This window comes from Oryctolagus cuniculus, chromosome 11, assembly GCF_964237555.1.
Source record: "Oryctolagus cuniculus chromosome 11, mOryCun1.1, whole genome shotgun sequence".
Lineage (NCBI taxonomy): Eukaryota > Metazoa > Chordata > Mammalia > Lagomorpha > Leporidae > Oryctolagus > Oryctolagus cuniculus.
Window position 1 is genome coordinate 57,557,953 of NC_091442.1, and position 16,454 is coordinate 57,574,406.

Genomic DNA, 16,454 nt, shown 5'->3' on the forward strand with positions numbered 1-16,454 from the left:
GTGGATGTGCACTGAACCCTTGGAGATGCTGGGTCTCCGTCCTGACTCCCTGGGCCTCTTAGAATGGAAGGGATCAGTGGGAGCCCAGTTTTCAGTGGTGTGTTCTCGTCTTCCACTCCGCGGCCACCACCAAGTCAGCCAACAAGGGCTGGCCGGGGCTGGCAGGTGTGTGCCTTCCCTGCAGGAGGCATGGGCAGTAGCTTGGAGCTGCACCTTCCTGCCTTGCCTCCTTCACCTGCCTCCCCCCCCACACCCCCACCGTCCCATCTTCCCTATCAGCTGAACTTCTATTTCTGGTGACGTCTGGGGCCCTGGGGAAGCCTGTGAAGGGTTTTTGGGAGGGTTCTGGCAGGAAGGTCTGTGCCCAAGAAATCTCTCCCCTTGTGTGGAAGCAGGAGGGTGGCTCAGGGAGTCGGGTAGCTTCCGTAGGTCTCAAGATGTCTTCAACTTTAGCAAATTCTCTGGGCAAATTAGCCAGAGTGTGAATGAAGTTGGTTCCTGGCTTGCTGTTCAGGTAGGGGGTGCATGGCCAGCAAGCTAAAGGTACAACCTCAGAATCCCTTAATGCAGAATGTTTGCCTGGAGACGTGGGCTTATGGCTTGATTTTGTCATTGACTAGTTCTGTGGCCATGGGAGAGGCCATTCACCTCCCCACTTCAATTGTTTTCATGGGATGATAAGAAATTATAGTTCTTATCCTACAGGTTTAAGTGTGAGGATTATAAGAGGGATCTTTAAAAAATTCATGGAAAATGTATATCATGGCAAAACTATGCATGGATTTCAAAAATGTTTGCATCAAAATAACCTTATCTTTTCATTCCATTTTCCCTCTTTTTTTGGAAGTCCTCTTTGTGGGCGTCAGGATTGGTCATCTCTGTCTTCCGCCTGCTGCCCAAGTTGGAGAGCCAAAGGCAACTTGAAATCTTGGTTTCTGGTCTTGCCCAAGCCAGTTGCTTCCCTGAGATGCATTTTCTCAGCGAGGTGGATCCTGTGCTGTCTGTTTCCTGGGTATGTGACAAAAAGGAACTGGGCTTTGTCTTCCAAGGCGATTTTCCCGTGTCAGGCACTGAGCTGGGCCCAGCCAGCCGCTGATAAGTAGGTTGTTGTCTTGTCTTGAAGGGCGCACAGTGGGCAAGGGCCCCAGAGGGATACAGTGGCCATCGGGACGCTTGGAGTCACAGGTGACTGAGGCCTGGGATGGAGGGCATGCCCTTCCTTGCTCACGGGCTCACAGGCTGAGAAGGGGGCTCTGATGCACCGCTTAGTAGCTGATGGGCTTGGGGTGTGTCCCAGAGTCTCTCTGACTTCCCATCTCTGCTGTGTACTTGTGACAGGGTACTTGTGACACCAAGTGCAAAAATCTCAGATGCTACCTTCTGAGGCTGCTGCCTGTGCTCTGGGCGTAGCACCCTCACCTCCCTGGGGCCCCTTCTATCCAGCAGCTCTCCTGTCTCTTGCGTAGTAAATTGTGAACCTCTCTTGACTTTTTCCCTTGAAACTGGATATCTCAACAAGAGGCCAACAAGGAGAGGGCATTTAACCTAGTGACCACTGGTTGATATCAGTGTCCCATGTGGGAGTGCCTGGGTTCAGTTCCTGGCTCTGATTCCTGACTCCAGCTTACTGCTAATTCTGATCCCAGGAGGCAACCGATGATGGCTGGGACATGGTTGGGTTCCTGCCAGCCGTATGGGAGACCTGGGTTGAGTTCCTGGCTCCTGATTTCATCTCGGGCCCAATCCTAGCTGCTGTGGGCCTTTGTGGATTGAACTGGTAGATGGGTTCTGTCTCCCTGCCTCCTAAATAAACAAATAAAAATAAAAAAAGAAATAAAATGTTTTATGTTGTCCCTTTCTAATTTATTTACAATTCTTTTTAACCAATTTTTTTTGAAAATGACTGCTTTTTTTTTTTTTTTTTGCTGTACATCCTTGTTTTACTTTATGTTCTTATCACCCTGTAATGTTTCCACCACCATCTTTGAAGCAGAATTCTTGCCAAATTACTATGAGACTGCTTCAAAAAGTTAGTGGGAAAATGCAATTAAAACATACATTTATTTTGGTGCAAAATAATTTTGAAATCTACACGTAAGTTTCTCATAATATGCATTTTCTGTCAACCTTTGGGAGACCCTTTGCATTTTCTTTTGCCTCTTTTCAACCTTTATCTTGTTTGGTCTCTGTGGGTTTTGCACCCTGTTACCCGCTCACCTTTTGAAGTGCTGGGTTCTCTCCCCGTCTCTGGACCCCTTCCCTGCCCCTCAGCATCCCCCAGGGTTCTATGCTCAGCCCTGTGCTTCTCTCCTCTTATACCCTCTGCTGGCTGATTCATTCTTGGAGTGACTCCTACAGACACCCACATCTTCATTCCAGCCCAGACCCTGTCCCTGAACCATTACTATTCACCAACAGGTGGTAACAGGATGCATCAAAACCCCACAAGCCCTTCAGGTGGAAAACTGGTCTCATCTGCCTGTCCTGACCTCCTCACCGTCACCTGCACGTCCACCTCCACTGTGTTCTGTTTCTTACTCTTGCACTGAGATGGAGGAGTACTTTTACATTTTCCTTCCTCCTGCCTGTGATGTTACAAGGTCATGGGATCTATCAGTTTCTCTCTCCAGCGTTCCCAGGGCTTCTGGCTCAGGAGCCTCCCCCTGAAAGGATCCTCACAGTGACAGATCCAACTTCTGGCTGCCTGGTGCGCGAGTGATTTCTAGGATAAACCTTTGTGGCAGAGCTCACACATCAGCTTCCATGAGCTGGCTCCTGGCTGTCTCCGCAGTTTCATTCTTTCCTCACTCCCTCCTCTGGACTCTGTCCCAGTTCCATTAAGTTTCTCCCCATTTCTTGCATAGATTTTACTTTTTCTTGCCCCTGTGTTTTCCTCCTCCATGTATTGTCTTTCTTTTTAAACCTTTTTTTTGTTTGTTTGTTTGTTTGAGAAGGAGAGCGAGAATGATCTTTTGTCTGCTAGTTCACTCCCCAAATGCCTGCAACAGCTGAGGTTGGGTCAGGGTGAGGCCAGGAGCCTGGAACTCAGTCTGAGTCCCTCATGGGAGTGGAAGGGATCCAAGTACTTGGGCCATCACCTGCTGCCTCCCAGGGTACATGTGAGGAAGAAGTTAGAATCAGAAGAGGAACTGCTACTTGATTTCAGGTTTTCCAATACGTGATGTGGGTGCCCAAGGGGCGTCTTAACTCTGAACCAAATGCCCGCCCCCTTGCACTGTCTTTAGCTTCCTCCTGCATTTCGATGGCAGGGCTTCTTTCTCCCCACTCTTCAAGATTCCCACCAGGAAAACCTTCTTCCTGGAAGGTTTCCTTGACATCTTGTCCTCACCAAGTTGGGTCAGAGTTCTGTATGTGGCGCTCGAGCGGCCTCCCTCGCCTCTCTGTGCACCAATCAGCCTGCGCTGCAATGGTCTGCCCACTGCTGGGACCCACACCAGACTCGAGCTGTGCAGTGCAGGGACCGGGTTTAATTTTCCTACGCACTCCTGGCTCACATCAAGTTGCCTCGTGCACAGAGGGCAGTGACGTTGGACGAAGGGAGATCCAGTGAGTGGGGCTGGATGCCTTCACAATTTAGGGCCACGGGGTTGGAAAGCCGATGGATAAACTTAGGTTGAACTAATAATGTTAGTCTGCGGGAGACCACTCACCTTTTGGCCCCGGGCAGGGAGAGGGCGGCACTGAGACAGGGCTGGGGACGGCAGAAGCAGGTTGCATTCTGTCTTGTGTGCATCCCTGAAACTAGGATGAGAGAGAGGCTTTGTTTTGAGTTTTCCCTCCAGGCTGGGCTGGTAATGAAAGTAAAAATTCCCAAGGATGAGCATGGTGCACCAAGACAATTTGTGAATTTAAAACATGAAGTGTCTGCTGTCATCCTTGTTAATGGAATCAAACTCCCTGGAAGGTCCATCAGAATCCAGTTTAGATCAGGAAGTAGTGGCACATCACGGGATGGCAGTTTGTGTGTCTCCAGCACTATGTTGGGAATTCGGGCCCCGCCTCTGTAACTCCCAGCAGCAGGTGCAGGAGGACTGGGGGTCAGATGCCTCCCTCTGCTCGGCTGCTTCAGAGAGCTTTCTCTTCTCTAGAAGATGATCAGAGCAGCGATGACCCGTGCGTTGAGGTGGATGTCATAGAGTAGGAGAACCTGGGCCTCCACGTTGGGATCAGTCGGGGTTTTCACCTGCAGTTACTCTCATCCAGTGTGCAAGCTCCCAGTGACGCCAGGGTGCACCACTGTCGCAGCGTGGAGTCAGACAGGTTTCTCCTCCCCATTGGCACATGCACAGGACAGCCATGAATGGTGGTGCACTGATCCTGGGTCTGATGCTCATTCCAGAGGAGGCAGCGACGATCGGAACCACAGTGGCTGGAGCCACGGCTACGATAGCAGGAGAGGCAGTAGTGGAGATGGACGTGGCACTCATCTCGACTGAGGAATGGTGGGAGGACGCTGTTTTATGGGATCATCTTAGGCCCTTTGGACTCAGTTGCTCTGAACATACTTGTTGAAAAACTGTACATCATGTTTATGAAGTAAGCCAGACACAAGAAGACAAACACCACATGTTCTCTCTTGTATGTGGGAGCTAAAGTTAAAAAAAAAACTTAAAAAACTGTACAGAGCAGCTTTACAAGTTGCATGTTTCTTCATAAATTATTAAAAATGTAAAGCTATGATTTCACACAGAAATGAAAATTGTGATTCTGCTTTTACCACATTAATCACCTTTTACTCTGGGTTGTAGGTCAAAGAAGATCCCAGAATTCCTAATCCCTTAAGACAGTCTAGGGAGGATGGATTATGTAGATTGGTTATACTATGAAGTGAATATTTTAATTACCTGTTATTTTTTTATTACAGAAAATTTCTTGTTAGCGAGTCAGATTTTGGTGTATATAATAGAAAGCATCTAAATTGATAGTCTGAAGTGGTTAACAGTAATAAATTATACACGTTCATTTATATATTATATAATATAAACATATATACATATATATACACTTAGAGCTTTCTTTTCCTTTGAAGTAAAGTTTATGTATGATGAACTGTACATATCAACTGTACGTCTAAGTTTTAACAAATGCATCATCTACTGATGTGAGACAGATTGCGATCAAGATACAAAACAGTACCAGCACCCCAAGAGCTCCCTAGAGCTCTTGTCCCAGGCTGTAGAAGCAAACCCGCTTGCTTTTGGAAGGGACTCTTGGCTGGACTGCGTGTGGGCTGATGCCCTGAACCCAGCCTGGTAGCCTCGGTTCTCTGCCTTGCTGGGAGACCTTGTGCCTGTAGAAACCTACAGGTTCAGGTCATGCGTGCTTCCATGAGTCAGGGAGGAAAGCCTGCGGGTTCTCAAAGATGTGGAGAGTGCCTTTGGGGCTCCACAGTGCAGGCGGCTGGGCCCTGGCCTTGGGTTTTCTTGTGGTTTCTGTGGGGGTTTCCTAGGCAGGGCCCAGAGAACGGGTTGTGGTTTGAAGTATCCTTGGCTGGGGAGAGAATGTTGCTGATATGTTTACTGATGGCTTCTAGCACACTCTCTAGGAAGAAAAGTCAGGAAGATCCTCTTGTGCAGAGTGGGCACCAAGTGGCTGAGAATTAGGAGCCGGGAGGTGAAGCGGTTCCTGGATCAGTGTGGGAGGTGAGCGCTTTGTGGGGAGGGGCGGGGAGGGCGCAGGGGAAGGTGGTCTGGGCTTCAGTTCTTCTGCAGGTACGGGCACTGCTGCAGAGGGTCAGGTGTGCCTGGCTTCTGTCCTCAGGGGCTCACAGTCTAGGCCTGGTGATAACCTTGAACTAAACAACCCCGTATTAACAGCCTGAAGTGGAGGCAAAATGAAGGCCTTCAGTACCTCAGGGGTAATAAATGTTGGATGCATCTCAGAGGCAGTGTGGACAGGTGAGTGATGGGGGAGTGGGGAGTGCAGCATCTGAGACCCAGGGAGGTAGAGGACAGAGATGGTGTGTGTGTGTGCATGTGTGTGTGTGTGTGTATGTGTGTGTTTCAGAGGGAGGTATGTATAGGCAGAAGGGATTGCTCCTTTCTCACTCCCAGAGTCCTCCTGCCAATAGGAACAGTCCTTGAGTTCTTCCCAGTGGGAACTGGGCCCTGAAGGGTGGGGTCTGGAGTCAGCCCTGCTGGGGCCAGCCTCTCTGTGCTCCTTGCTGCCCCTCCCCTTGCTGGACCTCGAGAAACGACAGGGAGGGAGGCAGAGGTCTGCACCACAGAGACTTTCCCCCATTCATTTAAACCAAGATGCTCTGTGTGGACTGAAATCAGGCCTGTCGTGACCCATTGCCGAGCCTCGCCTGTCGCTCCATGTGGAGAGGCAGGAAGGGGCTCGGACGGGTTGATGCCTGGAGGACGTGGTTAGAGAAAAACACAGCCCAGTTCTCCTGGCTCCTTGTGGGGGCAGCTGTCCCTGGACGCCTGGTTGAAAAGCCTGATGGTGGTTGGGGTGCTGGCCTGACCCTCCTCCTGTTCCTCTCTATCTGGGTCCCAAATCCTCTCCTATCCTGTAGTGTAAGAAGTGTGGGATACAGAGGGAGGAAGGTGTGAATGTAAGGTGCCTCTACCTGTCTACCTGGCACCGACTGTGTGGACCTCACTGTTCTTCTTGTCTGGTACCCCTGGGCACTGCAGAAATGGGTTGTTTGAGCTGGGAGAAAGTAACCAGTCATCTTGATCCAGTGCATGAGGTATGACTAGATGTAAGCCGAGTTTTATACACATTGTCAGAAAACGTTCTCAGAGTCAATGTATTAGCATTTGGGTCATGTCAAGGAGACACATCGTGTGCCTCTGAAAGTTGAGCTCGTATTTGGAGCATTGACTAACATTGAAACTAGGAGTGAGGGGCTGGCACTGTGGTGCGGCAGGTTAAGCTTGCTTGCGACACTAGCACCCATATCGGAGTGCTGGTTTGAGGCCTGGCTGCTCTCATCCAGCTTCCTGTTAATGTGCCTGGAAAGGCAGTGGATGATGGCCCAACTGATCCCGTCCCTGTTACCCAAGTGGGAGTCGCGGATGGAGCTCCTGCTTCTTGGCTTGGGCCTGGCCCAGCCCTGGCTGTTGTGGCCATTTGGGGAAGTCAATGAAGGGATGGAAGATTGATCTCTTTGTCTGTCCCTTACTCTCTGTCACTCTGCCTTTCACATAAATAAATCTTAAAAAAAAAAAAAAAAAAAAAAAAAAAAAAAAGAACCGAGAATGACGAATAAGATGGGGGAGTTTGAGTTGAAACGTTGACTTGGTTGCTGCATTGGAAGACTCCCTTTCTCATCTGGGCCCTAAACTGGTTCTGAAAGCCAGTTTACATGGGGAGATAACTTTGGAAAAGCGGAAGCCAGGCCTGGATGAATACGCCCTCCTAAGATGACTACGTGTTTGCAGAAGGTGGTACTCATTTAGATGTAGAAGTTCTGGTTTAGGCGTGACACATCAATCCTCCGGTTGTTATCATCAAGTTAGTACTTTCAGAAGTTCTCTATCCTGAGAGGATGAAGAGTTGAGGAGGCATCAGACATTGCAAAGTCACTGGGAAGGAAATTAATCTGGGGAGACTTCCTGGAGAAAGAGGCCTGTGGAGAGGAGCTGGAAATGAGAGTCTTTAATGCTGCAGACTTGATAGTGGAACCCGGGCTGGGGAACTAAATGGAATTGACTTGGGGCTTTTAAACAAAGGTGACCCCAGAGTCCAGGGTGGTGGTTGGTAGAATGTTCTAATAGAGTTTTCCACAGGAGGAAGGGGGCGGCATCCTGGCTGCTTGCCATTCCTTGCTTCTGGGTAACTGGAGCCGGTACTAAAGTATTACTGGGGCCTGGTGGGTCTCTCCAGCAATGCACCCCCTTAATCCCCAGGAGCGCCAGGGGCCCGGGCCCAGCGCAGACAGAGCCAGCTTCCTCATGGAGATCATTTGGACAAGTAGGGTTTTATGCTGTCATTTATTCCCGTGTGAGCTGGAGGCTGAGGAGAGGAGCTGCCAGTGAGGGCTGCGGGAGGCGATCGGTGCCGTTCTCTGCTGAGGTTCGAGGAACTCCAGGCGGCGGCTGTCCTAAAACGCCCCGAGTTGGCCATAAGCCCTGGCTTCTTCTGGTCTCCTCGCTGTCTGCTGGGGGAGGAATCTGACCTCTTCCCTGCTTTCTGTTCTGAGTTAACGATGGGGAAGGGGCCGGCTGGGTGAGTGGGGACGCATAATCTCTTCAGAGACGCAGAGATGCTTGGGGGTGCAGTGGAGGGAAGCCACTCCGGGCGCGTCCATCAGCCTGGCTGGCAGAGGGAAGGGAAGCCGACAGGGGAGCGCGTGAGAGGACTTCTCTCCTTGAGCGCTGCTGCTGGTTCTTGGCGGGTCGTGCTTGCTTTGGTAGTCCAGCCTTCTCGACGTGGGGACCGGGGGGGGGGGGGAGTCTAGCTTTACTGCTGTCTCGGAAACAGTCATCCATTGCTATCCGCAGAGGATTTGTTCCAGGACTCCCTACAGATAGAAAGTCTGAGGATGCCGGAATCTGGGGTGCTTGCGTCTCTTCCTAAAATGGTGTAGTATTTGCGTCTAGCCCACACACAGCCTCCTACATATTTTGAATTGTCTTTTGGGTCGGTGTTGTGGCACAGTGGGTTAAGTCACTGGTTGTGATACAAGCCCTCCTGTATCTGAGTCCTGGCTGCTCTGATCCAGCTTCCTGCTAATGTACCTGGGAAGGCAGCAGAGGATGGCACAAGTACTTGGGCCTCTGCTACCCGTATGGGAGACCCAGTGCTTTGGCCTGGTGCAGCCCTGGCCATTGTGGCCATTTGGGGGGCGAACGAGCAATGGAAGATTTCTCTGTCTCTCCCATCTCCTCTCTCTGTTGCATTCTTTCAAGTAAATAAATCAGTCTTAAAAAACTCATCTCCCCAATGCAATGGGAATGCTATGTGAATCACTGTTATGCTGTATTTTTAAGGGAACAATGATAAGAAAAAGTCTGTACATATTCAGTGCAGACAGAATTTTTTTGAGCATTTTGGTCCTCGGCTTGTTGACTCCCAGGTGCAGAGCCCAGCTGGCGAGCTGAGTGTACTTCTCTTTGGCACACGGCACACAGTGGATGTTCTCCCGCCCCGGGAGAAACCCAGCTCCCCTGCTGACAACTCCCCGCATTCCCAGGAGCTTCCGCTCTCACGTTGGCTGCTCCCTCTGATTTTCTTGTCCTCGTGAATTGTCCGTTTTATTTGTGTCTGGATTCCTTCAGCTGTTCTCTGTGCCCTGAATCCTCCCCAGATGTGCAGCACAGCCCCTTTCTCTGAATTTGTCTAAGCAGCAGCATCATAAGGTTTTTGTCTTTGCTGCAACTTCAAGGTGGGCTTTGGTCGCCCACACCTCACCTCTCACTGGCCCTGGGGAACTTGCTTCCCTGACGTAGGGAGCTTCCTGTCATCTCTCTGTCCTTAGACTGAGTGTCCCATGAACACCCCCTTTCCCTGGCACTCCTTACCCATTGACTCAACTTCATTCTTCATTCATTCAAGAAATGTTTATGGAGTACCTTCCCTATAAAAAGAGATAGAAGGCAGGAGGGAGCTCTCTTTCCACCATGGATGTGGATCCCTCCATTTACTTGGAGGCACCATTCGTTCTAGAGTTCTTTTTCTCTCTCCTTCATGGGCACCTCTTTGGCTCACTCCCATGGGTTGTTTCTCATTGTGGGAGGCCGACTGTTTCATGCGAATATATGCTTATTTCCTCACTGCTAAATAAATTCTGTCCCTATTTGCACAGTCCCCCGCTGAGACTTTCTGTCTCTGCAGGAGGCAAGACCCTGGCTTGGAAATTGATATATTCATTGCCCACATCAAGCGCCCTGGGGAGTTTCACCTTGCTGCACTGAAAACTTGGCTACGCTGCTGCCTGCCGTTGGAGTAGCCCAGGTTGAGAGAAAATCTCTGTCCCGTGATCCACCACCGCACACCTCAACTCTGTCAAGCACAAGTTCTCCAAACAAATAGAGCCTCGACCCCTTTACCCTGTGGGGTGCCCACGCCCTAGTGAGAAGAAGCTTCTCTGTCTTGTACGATACTCACCTCACATCTGCAGGTGACACGTGAGCAAAAGAAGGAACAGGCCTCCGGGTGCTTTGCTGTCCACAACTCCCACCCCCACCTTCCCTGTATCTTTTATTTTATTTTATTTTTTAAAATTTATTTATTTGTTTGAGAGGCAGAGTTACAGCAAGAGGGGGACACATCTGCTGGTTTGCTCCCCAAAAGGCTACAACGACCAGAGCTGCACGGATCCAAAGCCAGGAGCCAGGAGCTTCTTCTGGGTCTCCCACGTGGATGCAGGGCCCAAGGACTTGGGCCATCTTCTACTGCTTTCCCAGGCCATCAGCAGGGAGCTGGATCAGAAGTGGAGCAGCCAGGACTTGAACCGGCTACTCCTATGGGATGACACCACTGCAGGCAGAGGCTTAGCCTGGTATGCCACAGTGCCAGCCCCCTTCCCTTGTATCTTTTTTTTTTTTTTTTTTTTTTGACAGGCAGAGTGGACAGTGAGAGAGAGAGACAGAGAGAAAGGTCTTCCTTTTGCCGTTGGTTCACCCTCCAATGGCCGCCGCGGCCGGCGCGCTGCGGCCGGCGCACCGCGCTGATCCGATGGCAGGAGCCAGGAGCCAGGTGCTTTTCCTGGTCTCCCATGGGGTGCAGAGCCCAAGCACTTGGGCCATCCTCCACTGCACTCCCTGGCCACAGCAGAGGGCTGGCCTGGAAGAGGGGCAACCGGGACAGAATCCGGCGTCCTGACCGGGACTAGAACCCGGTGTGCCGGCGCCGCTAGGCGGAGGATTAGCCTAGTGAGCCGCGGCGCCGGCCTCCCTTGTATCTTATTTAGGAAGCCCAGCTCAAAAGGAATTCCTTGAAAACACTGCAAATAAATGTGCTTTGTTTTAAAGGTTCAAATCTGTCTGCAAGTTTTCTGATTATCCTTTTTTATTTTTTAAAAAATATTTATTTATTTGAAAGAGTTACACACAGAGAGGAAGAGACAGAGAGAGAGAGAGAGAGAAAGAGAGAGAGAGGTCTTCCATCCGCTGGTTCACACCCGAAATGGCTGCAATGGCCAAGGCTGGGCCAGGTTGAAGCCAGGAGCCAGGAGCTTCATCCTGGTCTTCCACATGGGTGCAGAGGCCCAAGCACTTGGGCTATCTTATCTCCTGCTGCTTTCCCAGGCACATTAGCAGGGAGCTGGATCAGAAGTGGAGCAACCAGGACTGAACTGGCACCCATATGGGATGCCAGCATTGCAGGCGGCAGCTTTAGCCCTCGCTGGCCCCTCTAATTGTCTTTTAACATCACCCAAAGGACCTTTCTTCTGACATTACTCAAAACTCACAGAAATATTTTCTTAAGCACAGAACCAAGCACCTCTGCACAAACTATGCATGATTTTGGAGAACAGATCTATAGCCAGTTATTTCTGTTATGAATTATTCTGCGATAAGAATGAGATAATTTAGTTCGGATGTGTGAGGGGGCCTGGGGAGAAGCAGGAGGGTGCACCCGAAAGGTAAAGTCAAGCTCTGGCCAGTGATTGGCCCTTCTGGTCCTGTTGGCTCCCCCTGCCCCTGCCTCCCCAACTCTGCGTGCTCTCACCAGCCTTCTCCTGACTGCACAGGGAAACCAGGTCTGGCCAGGGGTCCTGGGAGATCTCATGGATGTATGGGAGGCCAGACCACTGGTAAGTCTCTGGGCAGTGGGAGAAGGAGGGTTTTCTGGAAGAAACACAGGCTGGGGTCGGGAGGGACGCCTGCAGATTTCTGCAGACCAAGCAGCTGGGCTACGGGGCAGGAGACAGGCCCCGGGAGGGGAGGGGGAGCCTTCTGCCGGCTGGGCTGTAGGAATCCTGGCTGGCTTTTGTGTTTTAATTCTTTGCTTATTCTCCTTAAAACGACTCATGCTGCACATTCCAGATCACTTCTGCCCAGCGAAACAAGTTAAACAAACGTGGGAGCCAGGGACAACCTCAGGGGTCTGAATGCGGTGGCAAGGTGGCGACATTGTCTGGAGGGACTCCCCCACCCCCCCACCCCGGGGAGGGGGTGCGGATTCTGCACGGCCTGGCTCTCTCCCCTCTCTCCTCCAGGATGAAACTCTTAGATTGGAGTTAAGAAAAGTGGATTGTTCTGACCCCCAGGGCTTGCTTATTTCTCAGCTTACAGAGAAGGCCGGAGGCATGGAGAATGGCATGAAAGCTGGCCTTGTGTTAGCCGCGTCTGGGTGAGCCGTGGGAGCAGCAGAAGCCACCTGTGTGGCAGGAAGGTCTCTGTGTGAGAGGGCATGTCGTGGGTTAGGATGGGAGCTGCTCCCGGGGTCATGCGGCCAGCCTGGGCTTGCTGATACAGTAAGCAGAGCCCCTCACCTCCCATTCAGCCTCCTCTCCTTTCCAGCTTTGCTGCCGCTACTACGTTAGAAGTTTAGAGGCAGTTCTGAATGCTGGCTACATCACGCCCCCTGGAAGTGTCCTGGCCCTCTTTGGTGTGTGAATCCACTTCCTGGGACCCTGTCTACTGAGGGCAGGAGAAGCCAGGGTTCTTTTGTGGCTCTGCTGAGTCTCCCTGGGAAGTCAGTGCCCCTCTCTTGGCTTCTGTCCCTTCCGGGGTAAAACGAGTGTCAGTCCATTCCTCTCGGGCCCTAGTCTTGGTCCCAAGTCTCCCTCCCAGTGCCCCCAGAACTGCCCGAGACTCCAGGGCTGCAGCCCTCCCTTCCGGGTGGACAGCTGACCTCTCCCAGGGGCACCCTGAGGGCATGGCCCAGCCCAACAGTCATCACCCACCCCTTCCTCCCAGGCCCCTGGATGCGTCCTTCTGCTTTCCAGAAACGCTGGGCTGAGCACCAGTGTTCCCGGCTTTTCCCAGGGCCCAAGATCCATTCTGAAGTTGTGTGGCTGCCTCCCGTGAGAGGGTGGAGGAGAGGCACCTCCCAGCTCTTCTGCTGGGTGCCCCAGGATCAGGAGCTCCTGACTTAACAGATCTCGCCCGTCTTGGACAGCAGAAGGCCCCCAGGGACACCCTCGGCCTTTAAGCCGCTCTCTTCCACGTAGCCCAGCCCAACGCCTGCCTGTCTCATTTCCGTGACTCCCACGGGGCCGCGTGCACAGGAGGGCCACTGCTGAGAAATGTCCTTGGTGCACATTTGTTGAATGAACGGATGGATGAGAGGAAAAGAAGTCTCTCCTCAGTTTCTCTCTCCCTATGGAGGAAGGAATGAGGCCCTCAGCTCTATTCCCCGGAGCCTCTGCAGCCTTGCTGGCACATGGAAGTCTCCCTTTCATGCCTGTCGCATCAGAAGGGCTGGAAACCACTGGACAGGCAGTGGTGAGCCGGGGACAGCAGTACAGGGGCACTGTCAGTGCGTTCTGTATTTGGCTGTGTCGCTCCCCCTCTTCATGGAGGAACGACACTAAACCCTGCCTAGGCTTCATATCCGAGTCACGGCACCATTATGTCGCTCCCCGTCTTCGTGGAGGAACGACACAGGACCCTGCGTTGTTCTTTCGTCTGCTCGGCCCTCCCCGGGTTTGCTGCTGGTTTTTCCCGGGTTGGCTACCGTCCCTTCCACCTCCGTGGAAGGGCGGTTCCCCCTGCCACATTCCCCACTTCCGCGGGGGAGCGGCACACTGCCGGCCAGCTCTCTCGGGGGCTGCACAGGTGTTCCTTCAGATAGATGTTCCCCTTAGATGTTCCTGGTGCATGGTGTCTCTCTCCTCCTATATAGTCCTCTTCCACCAATCCCAACTCTGCTATCCACACGCCGAGTACGCTGCTCTCCTCCAATCAGGAGCAGGTCCTACAGTTTATTGGTTGAACCGGAGGCAGCTGTGTAGAAGCTGTTTCCCTTCTCAGCACCATATTGTGGGAAAGCAGATGCATAGAATAAGTCTTAATTCCAGTAACTTAGTCTAGTCCGAGTTGCTCCCCACAGGCTGAATCCCGGGAAGCTCCATTCAACTTCAGGGTAGTCGCTGAAACGGGACAGAGAGGCTCAGTGGGCACTGGGTCAGGAACTGTGTTGGAAGGAAGAGGGGGGACTTCCCACCTGCAGTCTCCCGATAATAACCAAGAACCATGCTTCTATGGGCCGGCGCCGCGGCTCACTAGGCTAATCCTCCTTGCGGCGCCGGCACACCGGGTTCTAGTCCCGGTCGGGGCGCCGGATTCTGTCCCGGCTGCCCCTCTTCCAGGCCAGCCCTCTGCTGTGGCCCGGGAGTGCAGTGGAGGATGGCCCAGGTGCTTGGGCCCTGCACCCCATGGGAGACCAGGAAAAGCACCTGGCTCCTGGCTCCTGCCATCGGATCAGCGCGGTACGCCGGCCGCAGCGCGCTGGCTGCGGCGGCCATTGGAGGGTGAACCAACGGCAAAGGAAGACCTTTCTCTCTGTCTCTCTCTCTCACTGTCCACTCTGCCTGTCAAAAAAAAAAAAAAAAAAAAGAACCATGCTTCTGAAATGTGGGGCGCGGGTCCCCCGCTCCTTTGCAGGTGGTTCTGGTGCTCAGTGTGGGGACAGGCCGGACAATGTGAAGGAGGGAGATTGTTCATCTGCTGATTCACTCCCCAAATGGCCACGCCCTGGGGCTGGCCCAGGCCAGGCCACAGTCTGGAGCCTGGAGCTCCCTTGGGGTCTCCCATGTGAGTGGCAGGGGTCCAAGCACTTGCGTCATCTTCCAAAGCTTTCCCAGGTGCATTAGCAGGGAACTGGATGGGAAGTAGAGCAGCCAGGACTCGAATAGGCGTCCATGTGGGATGCTGTCATTATAGGCAGTAGCTTAACCCACTGTACCACAATGCCAGCTCCAAGCCAAGGGATCTTGAAAAGCAAGCTGCCATGTATTTCTTTAAACATGACATGAAAACAACAGAAGCGAGAGTTCCAGGAAATTAGAAAAACTAATTTGAACCATATTTCCTTCTAAAAGTCGAGGAATTCCAACTTGATGTAAAAATGAGCAATGGAGAAGCACTGAGGTCTAATCTCATAATTTTTTTTATAAAAAAGAAAACCAGAGTAACATTTGCACAGACAAGCAAGGAAAGCATGCCAAGACATCTTTTTTTTTTTTTTCAAAATGAGCTAAAAAGCATTGAGAAAATGAGGTAAAGTATAAAAGATCATCAATCAAAATTATGAACTCAGAAATAAAGTGACAAGAGTCAGGAATGGGTGAGCAATAAAAAATTATCACTTCATAAATTAGCTCGGAGGAATGCAAGAATGAATTAATGGAACAGATAATGCCTCAGGTTAATAGAAAAGCAAGAGAAATGTAAAAAATAAAAAATAAATGAAGTAGGGGCTGGCGCCATGGCTCACTTGGTTAATCCTCTGCCTGCGGCACTGGCATCCCATATGGGTGCCAGGTTCTAGTCCCAGTTGCTCCTCTTCCAGTCCAGCTCTCTGCTGTGGCCCAGAAGGGCAATGGAGGATGGCCCAAGTGCTTGGGCCCTGCACCCGCATGGGAGACCAGAAGAAGCACCTGGCTCCTGGCTTCGGATTGGCGCAGTGCTGGCCCTAGCAGCCATTTGGGGAGTGAACCAATGGAAGGAAGACCTTTCTCTGTCTCTCTCTCTCACTTTCTATAACCCTACCTGTCAAATAAAAAATAAATAAATAAATGAAGGGAGAGATACAGAGCATCCAATGGGGAGTTACAGACATCAACAGGCAAATAGGAACACACACCTACAAGGGATCTTCAGAAAGTTCATTGGAAAGGCATATTATGAAAAAGCTTTCCGCAGATTTAACAAACATGTACATCAAAATAAACTGACTTTTTTCTTTTTGTATTCTTTCTTCTTGTTTATTTTTCTTTATTTATTTAGAGAGAGGGAGAGAGAGAGAGAGAGAGAGAGTTTCCATCTGTTGGTTCACTGCCCAAATGCCCACAACCCCCAGTGCTGGGTCAGGCCGAAGCCAGGAGCCTGGAACAAAATGCAGGTCTCCCATGTGAGTGGCCAGAATTCACCTGCTGTGTCCCAGGACTGCACTGATAGGAAGCTGAACTGGAAGTGGACTAGGCACTCCCATAGAGGGACAGAGGCGTCCCCAGGGCGGCCTCACCCACCACACCACAATGCCTGCCCCCTCATTTTTGCTTTTCATTTATTCATTTTTAAATTTATTTCAGAGAGAGAGAAGGAAGGAGAAAGAGGGGGAGAGAATTCCCACATGCTGATTCACTTTCCAAAGGCCTGCAGTGGCCATGGCTGGGGCCAGACCAAAGCCAGGAGCTGGGCACACAAACCAGGACTCCCACACAGGTGTCAGGAATGTGTCAGGAATCCAACAATGACTCACCTTCCAGGTGTACATTATCAGGGAGCTGGAGTGAGCAGACGGCCAGGTAAAAAAAGACTTGCAACTGTAAATCGAAAGCGTGTGTCCTCTACCTGAGATTACCAACC

General features: G+C 51.4%; 1 long non-coding RNA gene across 6 annotated transcripts in view; it reads left to right on the forward strand.

The window, feature by feature from the left end:
• The window catches only part of LOC103348286 (uncharacterized), a 110,296-nt gene that overhangs the window by 45,125 nt on the left and 48,717 nt on the right, over positions 1-16,454 (forward strand). For 2 of the 6 annotated variants that reach the window (XR_001793345.3, XR_011380082.1), the window contains one exon: positions 9,808-10,953. The exons of the other annotated variants lie outside the window; for them this stretch is intronic. This is a non-coding gene — a long non-coding RNA (uncharacterized lncRNA). Of the gene's footprint in view, positions 1-9,807; positions 10,954-16,454 lie in introns of those variants that run through there. 6 annotated transcript variants of the gene reach the window in all.